This window comes from Cynoglossus semilaevis, chromosome 9 (genome assembly GCF_000523025.1).
Source record: "Cynoglossus semilaevis isolate Cse_v1.0 chromosome 9, Cse_v1.0, whole genome shotgun sequence".
Lineage (NCBI taxonomy): Eukaryota > Metazoa > Chordata > Actinopteri > Pleuronectiformes > Cynoglossidae > Cynoglossus > Cynoglossus semilaevis.
In genome coordinates this window covers 15,054,385-15,074,959 of record NC_024315.1, presented here as the reverse complement: position 1 = coordinate 15,074,959, position 20,575 = coordinate 15,054,385, and the positions used below count along the sequence as shown (strand labels likewise).

The 20,575-nt window shown below is 39.0% G+C and overlaps 1 protein-coding gene across 3 annotated transcripts in view; it reads right to left on the bottom strand.

Moving 5' to 3' along the window:
- Positions 1-18,181, bottom strand: part of add3a (adducin 3 (gamma) a) — a 56,487-nt gene extending 38,306 nt beyond the window's left edge. The window contains exons 1-2 of one of the 3 annotated variants that reach the window (XM_025058237.1): positions 18,063-18,181; positions 11,205-11,239 (exon numbers count right to left, since the gene is read on the bottom strand). The gene's annotated coding sequence lies outside the window, so the exon portion shown is untranslated. Of the gene's footprint in view, positions 1-6,571; positions 6,897-11,198; positions 11,240-18,062 lie in introns of those variants that run through there. The other 2 variants (XM_025058235.1, XM_017035365.2) reach the window with 2 other exon arrangements.
- Between the last annotated feature and the right edge of the window lie 2,394 nt (positions 18,182-20,575).

Here is a 20,575-nt window from a genome sequence, read left to right as displayed (position 1 = left end):
GTTGTTAGAGAAAACACTTCCAGGAATCTTTATTTGATAATCAATAAGCTATCATGTCTCCATTCCCCACCAGTGAGGCCCCGCCCCACACTTCAGAATCACTGAACTAGTTGATTATCATCTCAAGACAAACACAGAGGTCTGAGAGTCTATGGATTATGGACTTTGAGGCGTCTAATGGATTTCTGGTTTGTCCCATTCAGCTGCCATACAACGTTAGAATTCTTTTGTCTGTAATGTGTCGTCTCCATAAAAAGGACCACGTTCATATTTGCTTGTCTGGGAAACCACTCCACACCAATATTCCCTCCATTCTTCTTTTTCCTTCTTCTGTTAAACCAATTTAAAAAACGCCCACTGTCAAAGCAGTTCATGAAAGTAAGATACAAAAAAAAAACATGAAAGATTTTTCCACATTTTCCACAGAGGCATGAAGATTTATGTCTAGATGGTGGGCAGTCATTGTGTATTGAAAATGGAGGAATTCATTTTCCATGATGCCATCTAAAGCCTTCACATTCAGAGGAGATTCTACTTTGATGTCCTGCAGCGTCTGAGGTTTTTGTTTTAGAAATAAGCATTTTATTTTGTTTTATATTTATCTTACAATGAATCTGGACTACTAGACGTCCACTGTCACAGCTTTTCTTTAAAACTGTGATGATTATGAAACGCCTTTGTCATAATTGGCTGAGGAAATTAAATCAATCTCTGTCATTCTGTCATGTACAGCAGCCATGTGAATCCATCCATCCCTAACCCGCTGTGATGTCACAGCTGACTGAAACCTCAGCCATGACCTGTGAAACTGTGCGATCCTGGTGAATGTTGTCAGCTTCTCCAATAAAACCTAAATCCCACATTTACTTTGTTCCAACAACTTCTACTTCTGTTTCAGTCCGTTCCTCGGTTCCACCCATTTGTCTTCGGCTTCACTTCTCCCCGCCTTCTTCCCCTCAGCTGTCTCCTTCTTCTGTCACATCCTGCTTTTCTCTCACTCACCTAATGACTGAGAGGACAGTCCTGGCAGATCTCCGTCCTCTCAGCCTGGGTGGAAATATAAACAAGTGTCCACATGTTCTAAAAGTATTTTAATGACTTCCATAACTCTGCTGTTGTGCTTTACCTGCTAACTGACTCCAGACAAGCTGCACTGATGGCAGTGTGCAATGTGGATCCACTCCTTAACTGCATTATCAAAATGTCACACTTCACATCAAAATCACCCACATCAGATGGTCTTTCTATTTAAAAGAAACACTACTTTCACTTAAATAATCCAAACGTGAGGAATATTAAGTCAGAATGACGTTGGTGGGTGTTAATGCCGTGGTCACACCCGTGTGGTCGCCATGAATTCTCCTCTGGGGACACAGTGTGTAACTATTGTTAAGTACTGAGGCCTAATTCCATATCACCTTCACCCTGAGATTAACCTGGAATCCACCTAACTGTGTCCTCTGCCCTGTCTGGCAGCCAGCAGTATACCTGCTCACAGTGAATGATGGGATGTTGTGAAACTGTAGTTAGAGATCTAGGCCTCGAAGTTCAAACATCCTGCAGATATCTCCAAAAACTTTGAAAACATATGGTTGGTGATTGATGCTTCAGTCATTGTTACTAATGGTGTGTATAAACATTTTGTGTTTGTCTGTGACTCTGGGAAAACTACAATCTCAAGTAAAAGAACCCCAAGAAAGCTGGCTGGCTGTCAGGTGGGAAAATTTATGTTGGTTGCGTATTTTAGTAGGGCCATGATCCAGAGCTTTGTCAAGATGAACTCCAGTGACCTGACCTGACAGGAGCCTAGGGATTAATAGAGAACTCCGTTAAGGGCCAGGGTAGAGGAATAAATCTGAGGTCCTACCGTTGTCGTATACTTCAGAGCATCATTAACAAAAATAAGATTCCATCAATAACAGAGACAGAACTAAACAGTGAAGTACAACACATCTAACTGCATATTACATCATGGAGTTGATTTTGCCTTCACCACACCACATCACAGGAGACTGAGCCACCACATGGACTGATTTTCCCTGTCGTCCTCTTCATTGTCTTTCTGAATTATAACACTACCTGTGATTTCTCACTTGTTTGACAGCCTTTTCTCTCCACTTCAGTTCAACAGGGCTGCAGTCTTCAACCTCTCCACTTCCACTCAGTTCAACAGGGCTGCAGTCTTCAACTAATGACACTGATGCGTCATTCTATCTCGCACAAACTAAGAAAAGTCCCACACTCAAAACAGATTGTTTTCCTGAACCTTTCCCTCTTTGGACTTCTCTCATGCATAAAGAATCTGGGATGTTTCCTTTTAAAAACCCAAACCCATTATGATTTGATCATTTTGGATCATGGACATGCACATCCCACCCTCCAAGTGTTTTAGACATCCATCTGCAGCTAGTGCAACACTGTTATATAAATAATATGAATATCTCCAACGAACAGAAACAAAGATATTCAACAGTCCAGGTAGTACGTAGGCTAATTAGAGATGGCTAACAATGGTAGCTTAAGACAGCTGTCTTTATCCAGTGAATTATTAAAACTTACATTGAATACCCATGAAATATACTTCCAAATGTTCTAACCAAGCCTGTCTATGTAGCACCACAATTGAAAAAAAAAACATACTTTCTCAACGCAATTCCCAGCTCCGTCTGCAGATACACCAACGCCCGGGGCCAAATATCTATGATAGTATTAACAGATCTGAGACTATATGACATGCGCACAAAGGAACTCAAGGATAATGGAAAGTAAATTTGGTCATAGCTGCTGGGGAGTGATGTCCTTTATACCATGTCCCTGGAGACTGAGTCATTTTGTGGCTTTGGTGAATATTGCTAAATGATACATTTGGAAAACTGTATCATTTGGAAACTTTAACTCATATTCCCAAACTTTGTTCAGTCTTAGTGGATGTCCGTTGATCAAAAATATGAAGCACAGATCTGACTTTTTTTTCTCCATATATATACGGAGGATAACACGGTCAAGTCTAGACATTTTTACAAACGCTACTCAACATCTGACATGACACAGCTGACACGTTAGTCTTAAGCTCAATTGTTTTGGCGAGGGTAATTAAATTCAGACCTCCATGATTACAGATGATTATATCCAATGCATCCTAATGTTTATGTGACCAAAACATCAAATTACACTCCATTGTAATCCGTAAGGTATCTTAATTCTAGGTTAAAGTTTTGCAATGTAAATCAATAACAGGAAGGGACAGAGTGAATTTGATTGGCAAATCAGATGACAAATATATAACATATAAAATGTGTCTATTTTTAACTACATCAATCTCTGTATACAGCCTATAAGACTTCACAGTTACAGTTTGGTATAGTATTTAAGAGTGACAGAAAAAATAGTGACTATAATATTATTTCCTCCTTAAGAAGGATGTCGGCACATTGTTAAGACAAGTTCTACAAGGCTTTCCCATGAACCCTGACCTGAGCAGAGCTATCTTTAAAGGTGTTGGTAGAAGTTCAAACTCTTGTTGGTTTGACCTCAGCATACTAATGTGGACAACATGGACGTTTCCAATGACAGCTGGGCACAAAGCTCAGCAAATGAAATGTTTTACATATTACATTTTGGACTGACTATAAATATTTTTAAAAAGTCCCTAAAAATAGAGAAAAAAATGAAAAGGCCACCTGTTGAAATCTATGCAGATTGTACTCATCTAGCAGAAATCACAAAGCATTTGTACATTTGACAAATCCCCCACAGTGAAGTAATATCCTTGACCTTGTTAGATGCTTGCTGACAGGGAAATGCGAAGCAAATTGGGGAACATTTTTTGTCCATGGTAATAGTTAACAGAACTTACAGATTTGAAGTCTCAACATTATTAACAGAACTTACAGATTTGAAGTCTCTTATTTGTCCTACAATGGAGAAATTCACAGTTTGAGTCTTTGAAACCCACACAGGCTGCCACAGGAGGCGCCATTAAGTATGTGGTTCCTCTGGGGCTCAAACAGAGGACCTTCTGCGTGTAAGGCAGGTGTGATAACCGCTACACTATGAAACCACAAATAAAGTTAACATAGCTTCATAACATCAACATATTATTATGTCAATATGTTTTCATGTTGCTAGTTAGAAACCCGACCCCAGTCAGTTTGGGGCCCTGCGTTTGCACCTGTATTGGGGCTGTAATGGAAGCTGTCGTTTTAGTCAAAACTCAGATTTAAGCTGAGAGGGACCCAGCCCAAATACATTTGGTTTAACTCAAGAGCTGGACGTTGGTGTTATATGTCAGTAATGAAAGTGCACCACAAAAGGATTCAGGGCTTTTATCAGGCTGTTACTGACTACTATGATTTCCAGACTCTGTGAGCCAGCGCATGACATAGTTGTTTCTGGGGTGTAACTTTTAATGAAGACATTTAAAACAAAGAAAAGAGAGATATGTATGGTGTGGGTGCGTGGATAAAAGCACTCGCACACACACAAGCACGTCTGCACAAAACAACACACGCACACGGACCAAAGTTGGGGATAAGACGCTTGAAATTAAAATTAAATGCAGCTGTCTTGGACAGCTGGAAACCATGCTGTATGACATAATCATGGGCAGGCGAGCCAAGCTATTAAACACAAACACACACACACACAGACACACACAGAACCACATTAAATAAACTAGCATTTTTTGACACAAGTTGGAAAAAACACTTTTTTTATCAGTTTACAAGACAATTTTCTCTTTTGCCATTTTAGATATGGACTCGTAGACAGTCTGTCTTAAATGAACATGAACATGAGACAAAACTTTATTTGTTATTATGTCTTTGCCTCTTCAAACACGATCTTGCTAAGCTTTGATTCTGCCTTTGTGATCTGTATAAATACGACAAATTGAGAAACATAACTGAAGGACAGAAAATCCAGCGTGTTACTCAGTTGGTTGGGCTTTTGTAAGTGTTTTTACCTAGAATGTAGCCTGATCTCACACTCAAACTGGCTACACAATCTATCATCCCTCCTAAAGTGGAAACATAAGGAGAGGAGCTGGAGAGGTGCCTGGGTCACCAAGGTTGATTGGGACAATACTTCACCGTTAAAGAACTTTGTGTTCACCTCCCCCAGCTCAGCATGAGGGGCAAATAACTTCCTTAGGTCTGCTTTAAAATGTTATTAAATACACGTCAAAGTTGGAAGTGCATTAAGTTACAAGTAACCGAGAAAGCTTTCTTTATTTGCCATGATATATTTCAAACCTGGGCCCAGCAGCAGACATGTAGTGTCTATGTCCAGACAGCTACAAACATTTCCTTATAAAAAGAAAATCAAAGCCAGCAGGACTGCAAATGTCTTGTCCAGAGGAACCAGGAAGAGTAAAAAAAACATTCTTGAAACAAAAAACCAAACAAATATTAGATCTAGCTTTATACTATTGAAAAAAGTATTAAGAGGTGTGAGGATTTAAGCACCAAGGCCATCACCATGTCAACGAGTGTGTTTGCAGACTTCAACTTCAACCCTCGACAGGGGCAGTTGAATGTCAATCCATCTATGCTCTGCATTTTTGTTCACCATCTGTGGAGATCACTCCTTGCTGCAGGTTTAAAAGCCAAGGCAGAGTGGGAAAGACACTATAAATATAAACAGTTTTTTTCATGCATGCACGTCTGATTGTGGTTAACCAATGAATTGCAGCAGAGAAAACTACAACAAAAAACCAAAGCAGTAACACATAACAGCTCTATCTCTATCAACTAATACACATAAAAAAGTTAGTCCTTACTGACAAGTTGATTTTTGAAATACATTTCAATATCACAGTTTAATTTATGGAACTGATGTGTTTAGGTGGTAACTCCTAATGTCTCCTCGTGGTGGGGGGTGGGGGTGGGGGTCATGGGTAACAGGCATCAGCAAAAACACAGACAGTCCCACCCGTCCCTCAGGGAAGAAAAGCCAGATGTACAATCACTGCTTTATAATATATGGAGTATTTCACAAAGGTAGAAGCCAGTCACACACAAGAATGCCCCATATACATCAAACCCTGCCCCCTCCTCACCCTCCTCACCCTCCTCACCCTCCAACCCCAACAAGCATTCTGACACTTGGGAGGGTGGTACCTCTCCTCTGCACACAGAAAGACATCTCAGGACCATTCACACTCCACAGCTCTATTCAATGGCGTAGTAAAAGAACTGAATGGAGGGAAGACGGCCTCAACTATTTCAAACAGCTTGAAGCCAGCCGAGAGAGGAGGGCTGCACTTCCCTGAGCTGCTCCAAAGTTTCACATGTCGAGGGGAGTTTTGCTCACGTGAGCGCAACAGGAGTGAAAAATCACAGTGGCGCAGCACTACAACCATCAGTGAGGCCATCACCGATTCATGCTGCTTTAAATAATGCTGTCATTTCAACTGCACAGACGAAAAAGACCGCAGCCAGGCCAGATGGTGCAAACAGAGCATCTGTTATCAATGGATTGTTAGGCCAGACAGTGTTGGACACACACATACACACAGATGCAGATTATGTGCTTCATTCAACCAGCATTTTAAAGAAACAGTAATACACACCAGTGGCAGTAGTGGTCAGAGTTAGTCTGCTGCCTCTCAGTCTTCCTTCACTGCACGCTGCTGCGATCCACCTGCAGTGCAGCAAGTCCTCTGTCGGTGCGAGTCAGTATCCCTCTCTCTCCCTCTCTCTCTCTCTCTCTCTCTCTCTAACATGCCTCTGCCATTGAAGCAGAAGAAAACTGTTGCTACCCTCTTTCCCCACGCTCCTCCTTCTCTATCTCCCTGTTTTTTCTTTACCGATTCCTCTATCCCCTCCAAACCAGGAGCCACTGAGCTTTATCTCAGCCTGAGTGCAACACTGGGAGAATCCACAACTTATCAGCAGCTGCAGCTACAAAGGATGAGCTGGGCAGCGAGAGAGGGTGAAACCAAATTCCGAGGGGACTGATAGTGGAGAGTTTGAAGAGGATGGGGGAGGGGTGGACCTGATTTAAATTCACATATGGGAGGAAGATGATGGCCCCAAGAGGGATTCCAATGAATTTTTGTGAAAAATTCCAAAGGACTGTTTAAATTGTCATCCATCTGGCCAAATAAAAAATAAAGTCTGATATTTTTTGTTTGCAACCAAACTTGAATAAGTTTTTTTGTGTCCAATTTGAGAGTTATTTCACATAATATATTGCTCCAGGAAGACCTGGGATAATTCCCAGAAGGAATCTTTATGTAAACATTAAGACATACATTTTTTCAATGTCAAAGTTTCAGAATAAATACTGAACCAGCACATGACAGATCAATCACTGCTAAAGTGATTCATAATATGTCGTCCTGTTATTTAAATATTTATAAGAGAAGCATTAGCTGTGGTTGCATTATAATGTCAATACTTTCAATGATAGTGTTGGGTCAATTAAGTTCAATCTATTCTAAACACAAAAACACATTCACTCTGATTTTTGTATTAATGCTAAAATAAAACTACAAAAAATGTTTTTGTTTTTTGTTTTCAAAAGAAAATTAAAAACATTGGTACACTACCTAACATGAAAGCAAAGGTGAAAGACAATAAATATTTTTCTTGCTTTTACTGCACAACTTTTTTGTGAGACATTCAAGAGAATACAAGCCTTTTGCTGTCAATCACACGTTTTAACAAAATCTGGATCTTCTCTACATACATCACACTGGAATAAACAGGACCTTTGTTGTGCTAAGGAATAATCTGATTTTCCTACAAGCCCAAACCAGACCAGTCACCTTGGTATGGAGACCATAGCACGAAGGCATTTTTGATGTAAACAACTACTCACAAAACAAATTTAATAAACAGCATCAGCAGAATACCACATGTCTCCCACTCACACGTAACTGCCCTAAAATAAAACCTCACCATTTGCCCGCCTGCAGCATAGCCTGGCCTAACATAGCACATACTTCAGTGAAATGTATAGGGGCTATGGACACTATGTATAACTACTGAGTAATGCAGCAAGCAAGCGCCTTCCTTACAAATCCTTACATACTATTTTTCATGTCAAAATCTTGCGTTACGTCAAGTTATCTGATGGGTCTGTCACAGCCAACGTAATCACACCATATAATTCAGGTGACAATGTAAATGCAGCAAATACTTACCTTTCTACTTTATTGTCTCTAGTGATAATTCTGTGTGTGTGTGTGACCTTAGGGCTTTACAACAGCTCAAAGCTGACGTGAGTCATTTTCCTGTCTATGTCAATTTCTCAGATGCGAGACCAGCATTTTTTTTAAGATAATAACCTGCTGAGTTGCTTTTCTCGGGAAAAAAGTTAACCACAATTGTCATTTGACTGCAATAGTGAAGAAACTGTATCCACTTTGATTTGTTTTCTGCCAGATATTAAGCAACAGCAGATGTTTCGTTGTTGTTGTTGTTGTGTTAATGTAATACTATGCTTTGCTCTTGAGAAAGTCTCACACAGTTTATAACCAAATAAAGTGCATCTGCTTAATGCTAGAGTGGACGCAGACCAAATAAAGCTAAGCTAAGCTACTCACAGTAAATACATGATCAAAGAAAAAAGACGTAGCTGCTGATGTCAGCTAAAATCCCCTGCACCGTATAAACAACAACTGCGGAGGATTTGGACACTTAATATTCTAACTGAATGATTTTGTAATTCATAACTTTGAATATTAATGTGCAATCACATGCCTTCCCTTGTGCTGCATTGACCTGATACTAGCCTGAAGCATTTGGACAGACAAAGCAGAGTTTCTGGTTCAAGTTTCTTGGTTTATTCCAAAAAATCAGCTGACTTTTAACCGGAGCCAAATTCCCTGTAGGGATGAGTGTCAAAATGTACAACCTATGTGGTCTAGTGGCATGCCTGAATTCCCCTCGCTGTCTCTGGAACCATGTGACATAACAGTTCAAGCTAATGAGGCCGTGTTTGGCACAAGGTCAGGAGGCACTCATTAAAGTCAAAATGCTCACCGTGACAGCGATCTGCAACATGTTTCCAAGGTTAACTCAAATGTAATAATCCATGATGCTGAAACGGTGGCTGGGGCATGTTGTTTCAAGTTTAGCTACAGCTGAACACGTACCTTGTGGAGCAGAAAAACAACTCAAACTCAACACACAACTTTCAGGAATGATGTCAGTTTTAGTGGCAATAGAACACATCTACCTACAGCGTGAATAAATCAGAGTGAAGGTCAGTTGCGAGTAGTTAAAACATAAAGCAGATCCAAAAGGGTGGAGTACAGGCTGAGGGACTGGGGCATGGGAGCACCTCAACAACACCAGGCTCAGGCTTTACTGTAAGTCTTGCTGACTCCATTGGAGACGAGAGATTCAGACAAACAAAGTTTGCTGCCAAGCATCGTTACTCACCCACCCACTCCACTCCTCTCCATTCTAACACACATTTCCATTGCTAGCAGCCAATGTCAGTAAAAACAATATAAGATTTTCTTTAAAAAAAGCTGAAACTTTTTTAAAAAATTAAGATTTTTCTTTACATTAAATTTGCAACATACTGTACACTACACAAATGACTCATATACAGTAGTGGTGTGTATTTAGAAAATTATAGTACAGTATGTCATGGTAATAAAGCAGTACCGTGTACAAGCCACACCCCAGTACTTTTTTTTTTTTTTTTTTTCAGGTTCGACCAGCTGCCAAGTTACCTGAGCAAGGCACTGTCCCCACACACTGCTCCCCAGACACTTAAAGCTGCCCACTGTTCACTTTGGTGATGGGTTAAAAGCAGAGGTCACATTTGGTTGTGTGCAGTGGTGAGCTGTGTCACAATGACCAGTAGTTCACTTACCTAAAATACTGCACTGAACTGAATTAACTCAGGAACTCACCTTTGAAAAAGCAACTGCTACGATTCTACAGATGTTTAGCTGTGACATGCTGTCTACTCTGTACACACACCTGATCGTCTGAGTCAAGCTGCAGAGGAGTATAAAACACATTTGAGTATTTATGCACTCATGGTTTGTAAAGTCAGGACAGGATATAAGCTGCATTTTTATTCACGTCAAATATTTTTTTTTTGTTTTGTTTTTTTTTTTTGCTTTATTCAACAATCTCCGTCTCCTTATTTTGTTATATATTCCAATCCATCGTTCTCCATTGGTGTGTTTAGAAGGCTAAAATGAATCACTCTATTGATGCAGGATGAACTCTGCACTGTCCCAGTGTGTGTCCGTGCATCCATGTGCTTGTGTGTGTGTGTTGTGGTTCAACTTTCCCACCATCCCTGCATACAAAGCAATGCATTGTGTTGCTTTTTAGCACTACAGAGCCTCACAGACCACCAGAGCTGAAATTTTTAATGTAACATGCTTCTGTTTAACCGATTATGAACAGACTACTTTATGTCTGTGATTATATTTAGCAAGGCTCGGAAAATAACTTTGGTTATTTGGTGCAAAGTAGTGTTATGTAATGACAAATGACAAGAAAAGAAGAAAAATGAAAAATGACAGATTTAAATAACTTTTGGTTAAAAAATGACAGATTTAAATAACTTTTGGGATTTTTTGGGAAAATTTTAAAATGTTTTAGTAAATGGTAATATTATTTTAAAATGTTAAAAGAAGGGCTTGGGCTTTAGCAAGTTAATTCCAATTAATTTTCAATAATAATAATAATAATGAATTCAATCACACCTTTCACCATTGCCAAGTATCTTGAAGCCCCACTGTATTTACTTTGGCTGTCAAATGATAGCATTCCGTTATGTGAGCTATAAAAACACTGAAAATCCCTATGTTTTGTATAGATCTGGTTTTGGGGAATGTGTAATATAAATGTAAAATTTTAAGTCCTAGAGGCTTGAATATTAAAACTTGAATAATAAATTGTTTCTGTTAAATATTTCTGATTCCTCTCCCAGGGTTACACTTTACCACAACGCCCAGTGTGTATGGCAGTAGCCCGGGTAGACATGGCGTTTGCTGACCTGCATGCAAATGCACTGAAATCCAGCTGAACTCACCAGAAAGTGGAGCCGAGCAGATCAATGTCTACATGGACTGTCAAAGGCTGAGACACTTAATGTGTACAAATTCCCATGATGTTCTTGATTTTTATATAAAACAGTAACATGCGAGAATAACAGTTACAATTCAATACATGGCCAAGTGTTTAACAGACATGTCAGCAAGATGTAATTCCACTCACCCTGACCTTGCAGGCTCTGGACCATTAGGACGTCTGCCAAACTAGGAGAGATAGGACAAGAGACAAGAGAGGCGCAGCATCAGTGTCTGACAGAAACCAAGGTAGGTCCACTGGACCTTAGATAACACTTGAAATGACACTGACAAGAGACAACGGACTAAACCATGTTCAGCTAACAAGACAAGACAATTACAAGAACATTTGTAGATTAAAGTTTTTAAAGCTGATAATGGTGCTAAATTCTGCATGGTTATTCCAAAGGACCGTTGAAATCAAACATGGTCCAGCTTAAAACACCTGTTTATCGAAACACAACCAGCAGCCAAAGAATAGATTCTAAATAGGTCGCAATCGAAGACAACAGTTTTGAATGTTTGATGCTTTCTGTGTGAAATTCAAGGTATTTTCAACATCTCCTTATTATGACAATTCGAAGGTGACACAAACTCTACAACCACACTACGAAGTCATGTTTTAACAGAGAAATCTAGACAACCTCGTCAAACAGAATCACAAAACAAACTTTGTTTCCATGAGATACAAATGATCAATATTACCTCAAGGCTCATGACAAACTTAATGCAATGCAGCTCTGGTAGTTTCTCACTGTTTGTCAATGTGGTATTATACAGGTAAATAATGTAAAAGTTTTAATACAGAAAACGTGCTATTTAACATGACCAGTAAATGTTCTAAGACTTATTATAAGTCATTTAAGTTTTATCCTATGATATTTCATGATGTGAGGAACTGTAGCCGTTTATAGTGGGTGTTGGTGCGATGAAACACGTGCTGCCATTTATATGATCCTGGTGATAAGTTGGGCTGCGGCTCTCTACTGCTGTGACAGCTACACAAGGTGGAAAGCTGTCTGCCCTTGACTACCAGTTATACCATGTGGACAAATACCAACTGTGTCAACAACAGGGAGCTATTAATAGAACGAGAGATATGTTATAGTGTAGGTGCTACACCTGCATTCCCGTCTATAAAATACAGTATGTGTTGGGACTGGTTGAAAATAATACTTGAATAGAATGTTTGTCAAAAAAAAGAAGAAAACTGGCCCAACCACAGGATCAAGGACCTGCAACAAACCATAGGTCATTTGGTACTGGTCTGCACAGAAATAACAAGAATGATTTTTTTAGATGTATTTATTTAGCTTTGGTAGTTGTTTAAGGGGTTGATGAAAAGCTGTTTTTCAAGTTTGAAGACAGTAGAAGAATTGTACTTTGTCGAGATGAAGGATTTTATTGTCTTTAACCTGAGAACTAAATTTCTCATACAGAAAGAGAAGCTCTTCACTAAGTCAACGACAGGCAGAAACTCACTCCTGTATTTAGCATGTTACAAAAAAGGCCGCAGGTTCTCCCGAACTGTCTGCTTCACCTCACACTGGCCTGAAGGCACAGGACTCACTGTTTGGATAAATTACAGAGAGCGAGGAAAACCCATAGCAACTACATAGAAACTCGTGTTTACTCAGTAAACAGGTGTATCTAGTCTGTGCTCCTGCAATGTGACCTTAAAAAAACTTGTGGTTGATATTCTGACTAGAATTTGATGTGTTTCAAAACTCTTGTGTAGTGGTCATCACGTCTGTTTACACGGCGCCTCCAAAGGACAGATCTGTTGTAAACACAACAATCTCCCTGATGTGGGAGCAATGAAGTTCCAATTATTATTATATTATCCAATATAAATACAAAAGAGACAACCATAGTTCATAAAATGACCAAGTTAGTACTGCGCAATGCTATGACAACTCCCCACGTTGGATGAGGAGCTGAGGGAGAGAAGCTCAACACCTGAGTCTGAGTCTGACATGAAATCAACAGCTACTTTTGACACGCAAACCTCACAGAAGGGAATGTCTTTTATCAACGAACTGTAGAAGAATCGGTATTTTGAAATGTTAATCTAAATGTTTTTGTCACGCAACCAGAGTTTGTTTTGTTTTTTTATTTTCTTCACACTTAAACACAGTAAAGTCAGTAAAGAATTAGATGATTCTCGGAACAAAATCTTTGAAAAAAGAAAAAAAATCCCTTATAACTACTTTCAGTTGTGGGAAAACAAACTTATTTCTCTAATAGTCCAAGAAAATAGCTAAACATAAATGACAAATCAACAAACCAACCAGAAGTGTTTACAAACCGTCAGATTAAATCAAAAGACTTTTTTAACATGACGTAATTTACTGAGTAACTAATCAGCCTGAGTGTTTTTAAAACACTTGGTGAAAGCTGGAAAACCTAGTGGAAACCTATAAACACAGAACCATAAAAGAGCAAACACTGAAACACTCCTGCTGCAAGGCATCAGCTGTAGACAACAGCGCGCGTCACTGCATGTCAAGAAACGCTACAGTCTGTTCAAAGTTCTACTTTTAAAGTCTCTCGTTCATTTTTTTTATTTATCTTAAAAGAAAATCAATAAACAGGTATGGGAGTTCTAAGGACTATTATTAAGTGTTCTTTCACCCTGAAATGGATCACTTTCACATCTCGCATTTTTCCACTGTCTACAAAGATTTATCAAAAGATCACCCAGGCAGCTGTATTAACAGGAAGAGAGCTTCATTGATGGAGGAGTTCAGAGTGAGTGCATGACACAACTGGCCTGGATACAGTCACATTAACACTGTGTTTGCTGGGTGTTTTTAATTACTATGGCACTTAAAAATATGACATGTTGATTGCAGCAGACCTATAGTTTCAGACTGGACTTTAATGCAGCAGCAACAGAAACACTCCTTGTTAATGTAACAGATGTCAACAATGACCAAATATGGCAGCATTGTAGCATGTAATTATACTGTGCAAAAGTTGAAGTTTTTTTTATTACAACAAAATCCAAGTCCAATCACAATTGCCCCAAAAGTCAGTAATTTTGTACAGATATGGTCAGGAGCAACACTTCAGGAGCAATCTTGAAAGAACAAGTTGTGATGTGGTGTGCAGTCAGTGGTGACAAGGAATTTGACAGATGAGGTCAGGCAGTCAGCTCAATGGACCATAATAGCTTTAGATGGCATCACAAACTCATCAGAGCGGGAAGGAGGTTGAGAAGAGGCTGAGGTCTGCATGAGACTATCAAAACCAACAACAGTGCTAAACCAAGGCAAAGAAGATTAGGGATGGGGTAGATAGCTAAGAATTGCCCCAAAAATCAAGGTTCCACTGTATATGGATTAGTCGTTAGTCATAACCTTTGGAATTTTCTAACATTGGTGGCTAAGTTAGAGCTGACAGAGCTGAGGAAACTGCCAAGTAAAAACAGAACTTGTTCATGTGTAATCCCAATCAGACACCATGACCATGACAATTTCGATACCTCTGTATGTTCTGTACATGTGAAGGTATTGACAATAAAGCTGACCTTGACCTTGACCTTGACAACTTAAATATCAAACTTATATCATTTACAAATTGAGAAAATCATAAATATTTTGACGTTTTCTTCTGTAATCACCGTCAAAGCTGGGCTCATATTCATGACATCATCACACAACACACTACCACTTCACTTTAAGAAAACAATGACATCACTTGTCACTGTATGCAATTGTTCTTGAAGGACTGCAATGTGTCACTGGCCCTGTACATTCACAGAAGAGGAAAGACTAACTTCCGACTTTTGAATCACTGACTGTCCTGGGACGACAAAACATGACAAGAGTCCTGTTGAGTGATTTCCTTTTCTGAAATACAAGGAAATACACTCATTTCATACTTCCCACCCTATAGTTTGTTTTTGAGACTGTACACATCTGTCAGTGTTTCACCTAACTTTGACCCGTCCACTATGGTAACACTTTGGTGTTTCCACAATGACGCCCAGTCGTAGTTTTACCAAAATCCATCAGATTTAATGACATTTCACTGTTGTTTTCTTTCTCCTATTTTATAAACAAGATCCTTTGAAAAGAGTGCTGTATTGTATACCATTTCATATGTGCATTTCATTTCGCTCTATAACAAATCAAGACCAAACACAGTATCCATTCAGTGTTCAATGTATATAAGAAGCACATTGAATCCATTTCTGGAGGCAAGAAATAACAAACATAAAAATATTTGCTAGCTGTAGACAAGTAGTACCTATTGTTACTACTTGTTAACAAGCTGACACATTTTGAGACCACAGAGGAACACAGCACAGTAAATCTACACACTGGCATATGGATTTAGCAGCCAACACATGTGATGCGTGTGTGTATTTTATATACAGGAACTGAGACATGGGTGTGTCTGCGAAAGCCATAGCAGATGGTGTAGTAAATGTAAATGTTTGGTTAGAGAGGCAATAAAGCACATTTCCTGGACACTGGTCCACCTACTGGTGTTCATATCCATAAAGAGACACATTTGAATTTCATTAGAATTCAACATTCAACTGTGGGTCAGTGCTTTTCTTTATTAAGAAATCACTCAAATAACCATCCAAACAAAAGTTTGTTTTTGCCTTTTTCAACCTACATTATTAATGTATCTCATAGAGTTTGGACTTATCCAGCCTCAGAGACTTGATCTTTTTAAGGTGCACTTGACAGATTACGGATTAGACACTTTAATAGGCAATGACCACAGGGATCACATTGGCCTCTGAATGTTCAGCACTGTTACTACTCCAATGGTGAGAGGCTTAACAAATTGCCATGGTTACAGAATTCTAGTATTAGTGCAAGTTCTCACTGCAGGGGGAAGACCCATGCTGGCAGAACCTGAGTCTGAGCTAGAGAAGCTGTCTATGAATGTATGAATGTACACACACAGAAACAGCAATATAATACACACAAGGAAGTACATCCTTACCAAATCTCAGTGGTTATGATACACCATGTAACAATATATACAGTACTAAGGTTATTATACCAGTGATTTCTCTTTCATCCTCACATTTTTAAATATTATTTTGTGGAGTAAGTCTATAAGCCTTTGAAGAAACAATATCAATATAACATCAAGTGTAGTCTTCAGTCTCAGTTTCAGTTACAACATTAAAGACAACTGTAATTTATGACAGCGTAACAACGTGGTACACAAACCATTTCTCCCGTTGTGTCTCATCTGTTTTCATTCGGTGTACTTGACCCGTTTAGCGAGCTCAAAGACTCAGGCGCAGAGTACAACTGTTTCCAACTTAAAAGATCCTTAGCTTTGTCTAACCAAACCCAGAGCTGCACGCTGAGACAAATCAAATGGATAACAGAAAGACCAGAAAACCCAACAAACTAAAGAGAAGTGTGTTCGTGAGCACACACACAAAGATCGTTCTCTAAGAGAGGAAAAACATTTAACACCAAGACTTAGTGAAGGTCCAGTGTGCAAAAGAGGGAAATCACATGCTTTTGATAAGTTCTCTAGCAGAGAAGGATGAGGTCATGATGAAGTCATTGTTGCCCTCCGTACAGACTCAAACTCCCTCAGCCATGTGCATTTGTGATGACTCTATGCTCACCACCACACACTTGGTGGTGCATCTGGTGAAAGAGTTGCTGTAAAAATTGCCTTTAGTTGTTCGGAAACTGTGCAAAGCTGTGTCTTTCTCACAACAGACCATTAGCAGTGAATAAGGACGGAAAAGCTTCATTAGTGCTTCGTATTCAACAGTCAGTGCACATGGCACGCACCCAACTGGTCACTGTAATGAGACTTTAAATCCATTGGCCCACCAAAATACTTCCTCTGTCTCAGCATGAATCCTGAAGTTCACTGAGCGCAACTGTGACCCAGGTTACAACAACACGGTTCCCTGGGGAGGGGGAAAATGGATGAGACAAGAGACATCTGCAGATGTGAAGGACCCACAGATTTGCCTCGGCTCAGGCGTAACTGTATGGAAGTCTGTGAGCAGAGTCAATGTCAACAGCAATCTACTACCAATACATATCAATAGTGGAGGAAAGTAAGTTGGTTGACTGCATGCTTAAACACTCAAGGCTGTTCTAAACAAACACAGATAGTAAATTGACATAGTACTACCATGGTTGTCTGTGTGCTAAGACAGGATACACCTCTGAAGAATGCAGTAAACAAATCTGTCTTATCAATATACTGAAAATCAGATTTCCATAGTTTTGAACCATGAATCTGTTCATTCCAGAATGTCATTTATTCTGGCTTATTCTGGAGTTTTCTTGACAGAAGACAGTTGGACTTGAGTGCTCACAGCATCTCCAGAAATCTTCTAATTTCAAACGGGGAGACACAATATGTGTCCTTATTGTAAGCTAAGTATTTTTTTGTCTACTGTTGTACTTTTACAGATGCAAATCTTGAAGACAGTCAAAATACTGTACGTAACATAGCTTTATGGTGTCGTGTAGCTGTGCTAAGTCTTGTTAGAGTTTGTGGCATGACACCAAGGTGGCCACAAATATGACTACTCAGGGTCCTATAAAAACACACTGAAAGACGTTCTATTACTTTAAATAGTCCTTTGACAAATACTTTACCATTGGCATTATTATAAATATATACAAATTACTGTAATTTACTGCATAATAAGCAATAAGCTATGTTTGCTTGAAATACAAATAGAACTATAATTTATATACAATACTATGTATATATATATATATATATGTGTATATATATACATATATATAGTGATTATAATTTCAGACCAACGGGGACACGTAGTCGACTGGACTTTTTACCTACGTACACAGTGTATGTCAGCTAAATCATTATGTGTATATGCATAAATGTATGTGTATGGTTATATACTGAATGTTCATAGATAAGTGTTGCATAAACATTATGTATATATTATATGACTGACATGTTTCATTTATGCTCAATCGTTGACAGGACAGTTAATTATGAAAAACGTCAGCATGCATCAGCAAAGTACCTGCTGTGACGCGAGCCTAGGTCAGTGAGAGATAGTCACACGGCCGTGAACCTTCATATCCACTCTTCGGACATTAGCGTTTAAACTCAACACTTCCGTTCACAGGCGACGTGTGGAGCTCCTCACTGACATTAAGTCGATAGGATGCAGCTGACTCAGTGTCTGCCTCTGGTCACAGCCACGACACATGCTCTATAGATCTACGCAACGGAGAGAAACGGGTGGGTCACAATTTGGCAGGAACTGTAGTCCACATTACGTAAGCTGTGGCTCACTTTATTGCAAATTCATTGCCGTAAAACGACGACACACGTGATTTCCAGCAGTTCAGTTTCTTATATTATTAATGTATGTCCTATTACTGCCACGACTCTGATAGGCTCCAATTTAACCGAACCATTTCTTCTTCTTTTTCTTTGGAATATATTTACAAGAACATATTTTACATATAACTGTGTTTAAATGAATATGCTCATTCTAATAAACCTTACATGTTGTGCATTATCTATCAAGGTGTAAGTTCTCAAACATATAAACAACATATGGATAAATGTGATATACTTTACTTGTCAATGATGTACGTCATCGTTTGTCCAAAGCAAAAATATTTAGCACGTGGCTCGAACACATATGATGCCATGTCTCCATCTAGTGGCCATCAGGGTACTTTATATGTACATCAAGGTTACTGCCTTAAAACTGTCTAAAATTATTTTTAAAATTATTAGTTACATAAGCTTTAATTATTGGTTTGTCAGAGTAAAAAATAACACAAAATGCACTGAATGCTCAATGATTAAATTCTGTTGTTTGTTTTGAGTGACACCCAACCTCACACAGCAGGGAGTAGAGGATTCACAGGAGGTCGATCATTTGACCTGTTACAGCACCATGGCCTGTGGACAGATACAGAAAAACAACACTCTCTCTGTGGCACAATAGAATTAACTTCCTCTATTGGTGAAACTATTCTAACTAAAGACAACAAATTATTATCCCAGGATTTATTCATTTTCAAATCTGCCAGTAAGGTCCAAATGTCCACAGTGTGTCCATGTTTTTTCATTGTCCCAACAATATATAAACATGATATACTGTATTCTATATATTGAGATGGTATTTCAAGCACACAGTTAAATCTTTCTTGAAATGTGCAAATAAATAATAGGATGGTGAAGTTTTCGAATGTACAGGTTTTCTACAGTACATTATTCTACCAGAGTAAAATGCATTTACATTTTTAATCTCTGTGATTGACAGGTTAAATTTGGTGTGTCCAGGATCAGACTGGGTCATGTGAAGAGATATACTTGCCACACTCTGTTTCTTCTTGCTTTGTCTTTCACTCAACACTGCAGAGTCAAATCATGATTCCCGCTCCTGCTTCAATCAGTGGGCTAAACAAGCCAGATGAAGGACCTGACCCACTTCACTGCTCCTCCACTATGTGTAAATAGCAGCCTGATGGCCAACCTCCGCAAACAGCTCACAATGATGGATGCTATTTTTGAAATGGGTTACTATTTCTAACCACCCAGCTCACCCAAAACCATCACAAGGACAGCTGAGTGATATTCTGAGGAAGAAAATAGGCAAGGGCAATATGGTGGGGTCAAATGAGAGCAGTTCCACAGTCATGTTCATAAAGATCATCCATTAAAAAAAAGACACAAATAATTGACCCCCTATTCTGAACATCTGTTCTTCCCAAGAATTTCAAACTGTTATTGGTCTGCTGCCAATCACCCTCATGCCATATATGTTTTATTCAACCATTCGTGTATGAACTGTAGTATAAACAACAACATATTTACACAAATAAAAATAAGGGGAGGAGGTGTAGTTCTGATTACAAGTGACTGACTTGGAGCTCGGACTTTCTGACATATGAGTGCAACTTGAACACACCGTTAGCTGTAGCACACAAAAATGTCCCAAATAAAACAGTCCTCCTCTGTTTTTTTGGCGATGTTTGTCGTCTTATGCAGTGACGCCCCCATGCCTATAAACACGGTTTATAGTCCAGTAAATTGATATTATAATATAATGTGCATTTGTTCACAACAGGAAAACTTTGCCCGTGACTAATAACCAATGGCCTTTTAAATTATATCAGGAATATAATCCTGTTATAAATGTTGACATTTCCAATGTTATTAATTTTGTACATTTTACACATAAGTATCACCTTTATTAGGTGATACTTATGTGTGATATATAAATAGAATGTATTTTATTATAATTATAGAGATAATTAAGAGCCTAGAGTGACCTGGAGCCACAGTGAGGCAACAGGTTTAAACACTTTCAATTAGAAGTTGGTTAAATAAACACACAGTGTTTACCACTGACACCTAAGTACATTTTAATGTCCTGTATCTTTGTTCTTTGTTTGATGACTTAAAAGTATTTAAAATATTTGCCCCGTGGCCAAACTGACAGAAAAAAAACTTCTGTTTATACAGGGATAGGCCACCTCCAGCCAAATGTTCTCCCTGCCTCCCCTGCTCTCA